The sequence below is a fragment of the Chanos chanos genome, chromosome 12, assembly GCF_902362185.1.
Source record: "Chanos chanos chromosome 12, fChaCha1.1, whole genome shotgun sequence".
Lineage (NCBI taxonomy): Eukaryota > Metazoa > Chordata > Actinopteri > Gonorynchiformes > Chanidae > Chanos > Chanos chanos.
The window spans coordinates 6,232,719-6,239,450 of NC_044506.1; positions in this window are offsets into that span (position 1 = coordinate 6,232,719).

Here is a 6,732-nt window from a genome sequence, read left to right on the forward strand (position 1 = left end):
TCACGCTTGTCTGCTTGATTTTTTCTTCCTCTAAGAACAAACCTGGTCTCATTTACTGGACATTCCTGAACTTTGGACAACACTCAAGATTCTGGAACACAGACAAACAAACAAAGTGCCTTGTCTGTGGTTAACTTGGCCTGTTTTCAAAGAGCAAAACACCTGACATTTCAAGACTGTCTTGGATATATTCTCACAGTCTCAAAGACGTTTGTTTGCACTGAAGTTAAATTTTAAGCATGGATTTGTCCCTAAACTTTATCTCAAAGGCTTTGCACACATATGCACGCATGTATTACACAAACACAGACACACACACACGCACACACACACACACACACACAGATGGTCAACTTAAGGAAGTTCCAGTAACTGATTGCTAAACAGAGGTGCTTTATGGAAAATATAATGTTAGCTTTGATTGTCTGTATGACTTGACAGATTTTTTTCTTCCATAGTCCTAAAGACTTTTGTTTGCACTGGAGTTCAGTTTTAAGCAAGGATTAGCTCTTCAAATTTATCCCAAAGACTTTACACAAATATGCGCACATGCACACACACACACACACACACACACATTCACAGAGTTGATTTAAGGAAGTTCCAGTAACTGATATCAACATGCTGATACCCTGAGGAAAATGTAGGTCAGCTTTGATTGTATGACCCAACAGAATACGAATCCTCCCTCCATGTCTTTATGGCATTAGTTTTATTTTTTTTTTCTCAGTTATCCTGTGTGTGTTGATCTTTGCTCTCATGCATTGTCGTCACAGAAACTCTTGCTGTGGACTTCATGAGGGAGAACCAGCAGGGCACCACTGAAGAGTTCTGGTGACTCCCAGGAGTTTTTGTAAAACGATACAGGAGTGAAGTCCGTTTCTCATGGGTCTCTGAGTAGAGTGTTGGGAAGTTTGAAATGGCTGGGCTCACATCACGGACGAAAAAAAAAACCAAAACGCACAGTAATATGAGGACAGTAAGGAAACTCTGTCTGCCTAATAAAATGATTCCAGTAAAATGATCTTTGCCCCCACAGAGAAACCAGTCTGCCCAGAAGTGCAATGAGAATGTGAGAACAGATAAGCAAAGTGAAATCTTTGTCTCTAACGCAATTAAAGTCACTGACATGTCGAATAGACGGAGGGTTTAACAGTAACTTATAATGTACACACTGTACAGAATGCAGTGCGTGACCTCTTAGCAAGCGCAGACATACTTTGCTGAGGGAACACGCAAGCCTTCTAAGAGGTCAACAGGGTCAGGATCTATAGTGCTGTGAGGATCTATAGTGCTGTGAGGATCTATAGTGCTGTGGTGCACTATAGATAATGATCTATAGTGCACCGCAGGAGGCTCCTGAACAGCTAGTGCTGACCTGTGACGTTTAAGTATGACACAACTGGACATTTTCAAAGAATTCAGTTTTAACTCCACTACATAATGAAACTCTGTCTGACCTCACAAAATGATCCCAGTGATGATCTTTGCCCCCAGAGAAACCAGTCTGTTGTGAAGAGCAATGAGAACAGGTAGACTAAGTAAAATCTATGTCTCAAACACAGTTGAAGTCATTGACATGTTAAATGGAATAGGGGTATTACAGTCATTTACACTACATATCCCTGGTGAATTCCAAGACATGGTTTTCAGAGTCTGTGAATTCCTGTGAATTCACGAGTGTATTAACTAATGGCAAAGGAGAGTGGATAATGTGTATATACGTATATGTATAATGTACATGTAATTCTGTTTTTTACAGTTGTAAAAAATGTTCTGTTAAATGAGATGCTTTAATTTATTCCATTTGCAATTACTAATCCAAAAAAAAAAAAAAAACCTTTCATTTGTATGCCTATAAGAAATAGGACTTTCCAGATCAGTGCAGTACTGCCCCCTAGTGCTTAGGACAAGTAAGTGACGTTCAGCCTGGCTGAATGGGGGTATATCTTGAACACTGTCCTTGTGCGCTGTGGAGACGTTTAGCTGGGAGAAAACGATGATAATAATGTGTGTGCACCAGTATTTACATCACACCTGTTACTTTATGTCAAAACAATGAAGATGAGAGTAAAGAAAATGAAGTAAAAGAACAGAATTTTTGTTAGAAAATCACAGTTCAATAACGTAGCGCTAAAACCAATACACGCGTAACAGACAGAGCCTCATTTACATAACTCATCTCATTATCCAATCACATAATAAAATCATAAACCATAAATTTATACAGCAAGTGTATAAAAGTAGTATCACATCTTCAACTGTAAAATAAACAATTGAGAGAGAGGGAGAGAGAGAGAGAGAGAGAGAGAGAGGGAGAGAGAGGGAGAGAGAGAGAGAGGCAGAGAAAGAAACGAGAGAGAGAGAGAGAGAGAGAGAGAGAGAGAGAAAGACACAGGGAGACAGAGAGAGGGAGGGGGGAAGGGAGAGAAAGAAACGAGAGAGAGAAAGACATGAGAGAGAGAGAGAGACAGACAGACAGACAGACAAAGAAAGAGATAGAGAGACAAAGAGAGAGAGAGAGAGAGGGAAAGAGGTACAGAGAGAGAGAGAATCAGAATGCATAAATAGTGTTTGAAGTATTTGCTCCAAGAGATGAAGGGCATGCAAAGCTTCTGAGCTAACAAAGAAAAGAAAAGAAAAGAAAAGAAAAGAAAAGAAAAGAAAAGCAAAAAGAGGGAGACTAGCCGATGCCGTGGAATATTCTGGCCACTGCTCTTCCAGAAAACTTCTCATCACTGTGGCTGCTCAGGAAGCCTCTGATGTCAGCACAGATCTGCTCCTCCCAGTCCCGCAACTGACAAATAAATTAACAAACAAACAAACAAACAAACAAACAAAAGACTGTTCAAAACATTACAGTCCCTCAGTTTCACTATCTTTACACAAGACATCAGCACAGAGTCCAATCTTCCAGTCTGGTTCAGCTGAGGTTAAAAAAGGAACAAGCTGTACCGTGACCCAGTGTATGTGCAACAGGACACAAATGATCTGTCTTAAATTATGGACCAAGGTCCAGTAATAACTGTGGAAAACAAGGCCATTTAAGTCCATTAATTGAGATGTAACTCATTTGAATGGGTAGCAGCAGAGAAAATATAAGCAATAAAATCCATCCAGATGTAAGGAGCAGAGGTGATACAGACTTTCATTTAGGACAGTGTGTGGAAGAATGCTGTGATAATAAGAGGAATGCACATTTTAATGGGATGCTGTCGAAGAATGAATACACTGATCTGTTGGACTTTATTAAGGGCAAGAAGCAATGCAGATAAAATTGTGTGTGTGTGTGTGTGGTTGTGTTTTCAGTAAAGTAACACTAAATATGAAGCATGTTTTCAAAAGTTTTATGTTTAACATAACTTGCATGCATTGTTATGAGGAAATTTGACTGCTGTGCCAAAGAAAAACAAATATTTCAGCCAGAACAGACAATTAATATATTATTACATATAGTCCTCACCGTACTATACTCATAACCCTCATCTCTCTTTCTCTCTCTCTCTCTCTCTCTCTCTCTCACACACACACACACACACACACACACACACACACAGAGCAGAAACACCTTTTAATTTATGTTTTTCCTTTTTTATCCTGGAGTGTTCTTTTCATAAATCCTATCAGCTTAACAAAACTGATGGAGAACAACACCAAACCTAAAACAAAAGATCATTAGAAAACCGTTTTGGTTGGGGGCCAGTTTGAGTTTGGGTTTGGTTACAACCGCAGTTGAGAGCAGAATTTCAGCCTTCAGAGCTCTAGAGTTTATCTGTCACATTACACCTCACATTATGTGACCAGACCAGGCCATTATTGGTTAGGAAAGACTCAAACAAACAAAAAAGAAAAGAAACAAACACCAACATGTACACAAACAAACAAACAAACAAACACAGAAAAGAGCGGGTCAGGTGACCTGCGGAAGGCTGTGAAGCAGGCTCTCAGCTGGTAGAGCTGCGTTCTCTCCTGCGCTACGACGCGGCCGTGCAGGAACCCACACACCTCGTCCATCTCCTCCGCCGTCAGGTCGCCATGAGAAAGGTAAAGAGAGAGCAGAGAACTCCACGAGGATGCCGCTCCTCCCTGTGCCCCGAACGACCCCAAGGAGATTACGAGAAAAAGAGAACAACGTTATTTTTATTTGTATATGTTTTATCTACGGACAGGCACAGTGTGATCAACTAATCATTATTTATGTGCATAACAAAGTCTCCTAATGACCACTGAGAGTCACTGCCCTACTGGTTTTATTGGGTCTCATAATTCAATTAACATTTATGGGGCGTTTCATTCGGCAGGGTTGCTAAGCAACGTCAGATTCCATACGATAAAACAGACTGTGGCACGTGTCACAACTGGAGATACAAGTTGTGTCTCCGTGCCAGCAACTCACTGTAAGACGTCAAAAGTGCTGTCACTACCAGGTCACTGTGACCTCACACGGTTTTCCAGGAGAAGCCAAACTAGCCTCGTCATGACTTTGACCGTACACTCTTAACAATGAAATTCTTCTAGTTGGACGCTCTTCAGAAAAAAGCTATTCTATGGAATGTGTACACTGAGGTATCACATAGACAGATCTCTTCAAAATAAAAAAAAAAAATTTAAAAACTAAACTACTACTGGTATATTTTCGTGGGTATTGAAATGGGCAGAGATTTTTCTGAGTGTGTTTTTGTCTCCCTTTCTTGACCATTCATAATGGGACAAGTTTTCGACTGGGTATCTGGTCATTGTTGGTGGGAGAGCATGTTTAGACTACGCACGAATCCAAGCCCAGATTCATGAGAGTTGAGTTCTGTGGGTGATTCTGTGAGAAGCACAATGTGGCTTTTTTGCGGTTGTAGACCTTGACATCATGTGTCTTAAAGAGAGAATATTTCCAATGACCTGCAAAGAGCCCAGATCTTCATCACTGACCTCTCCTCTCTTTCTCTCTGAAACAGACAGACGCGAGTCTCTCTCTCTCTCTCTCTCTCTCTCTCTCTCTCTCTCTCTCTCTCTCTCTCTCTCTCTGTCTGTCTCTCTCTCTCTCTCTCTCTCTTCATCTCGACCCCTCTCTAAAACACACAAACACACACCTCTCTCTCTCTCTAAAACACACAGACACACACCTCTCTCTCTCTCTAAAACACACAGACACACGCCTCTCTCTCTCTCTCTCTAAAACACACAGACACACACCTCTGTCAGTGCTCCACTGGAGTTGTCGGAGTCCTCGTTTGACCAGTGGTACCTGCCAGCACACGGTGTCAGCCAGCTCCACCACATCAAACTCCAGAGAGCTGCACCCCTCCACCTTCTATCCCGCCATCCGTTTCCGTGCCAACACCACGGCAACTGGGGGACACCTGACAGACATAAACACACAACAAATACTCACCACTGATACACAAAACACGTGACCACACAACACATTAAAAAAAAACCATACAAATGAAGTCCTTCATGTGAGAAACACTCCAACAAGACAAACAACTTAAGTACACAGCTTTAAATCTGCAACATTTTGGCACTCAAGACCTCCTCAGTCAGGCAAAAATGAATCTGTTTTAAAGAAATTCTATAAATGCTTGAGTTAAAAAATAATTGTACACACATTATAAATTCTGCTTAAACTTGCTGCATTCAGTATCATTTAACTTTCATTGTCTCCTATTTTGATGAACTGTTTCTTGCTCCATCACAACCCTGCCTGAGGAAATGTCATCTGTATAGACAGTTATAGGACAGATCCATGGTAAATGAACAGACAGAAGTACACTGTACAATTTACTGTACTGATCAGCATAAACATTTTAGAGATGAGCACAGATACATACAACAGACAGACAAGTGTATTACACTCACATGACCTGTTCTCCCTCTTTCTCATAAACGCACTAACAAGCGCTCACTCACACACACACACACACACATACACACACACACCACACACAGAGACCCGAACACACAAACATACACACACGCACACACACACGCTCATGTACAGTTCAGTGAGTGTGTGGAGTTGTGGGGGCCCTCCATAGCATGTTAGTTGACAGAGTCGGATGCAGCAGCTCAACCCACCACTGAGGATGTAGCTCCAGGTAACACAGGAGAGTCTCCAGCCCTGAGAACACACATACACACACACACACACACACACACACACACACACAAACACGCATACAAACACACAGACCAACCAAGTACATGCTTTTCAAACAAAAGCAACACACACAAGCCCATTTTCCCCTCTCTCCCTTCTCTGCTCGGAGAACGGCCCTTGCGGTGTGTGAAGTGGTTTACATTTGGAAATCTACTGTTTAAAGCATCAAAACATACATCAAATCTATAAATTGCAGCCAGATGACTATTATGATACATGTCTGAGGCTGAAGTTACAATAATGTCACAAACAGTTTTACAGAGAAATTTATCTTACTTTGGCTGTATCAGCATGCAACCAAGGGCTGGTGGAGTTTAAATAAACAAAGATTTCACAAGAGGAAGTGGAAAAAACAAGACAAGACATTATCCTAAAGCTGACCAGGATTCAATATGAAATTAGACATACCTTGGGTCAATGCTACACATAGACACTAGGGGGAGACAAAGATCAACACCAGGGATAGAGGAGCTTGGGGGGGGGTGGACGGGTCTTCACCACCCTCATTCTCTTAAATGGCTGTGAGAGGAAATGTAAAGTAGAGCTGGAAATGCTCTGTACAACAGTAAATATCAAAA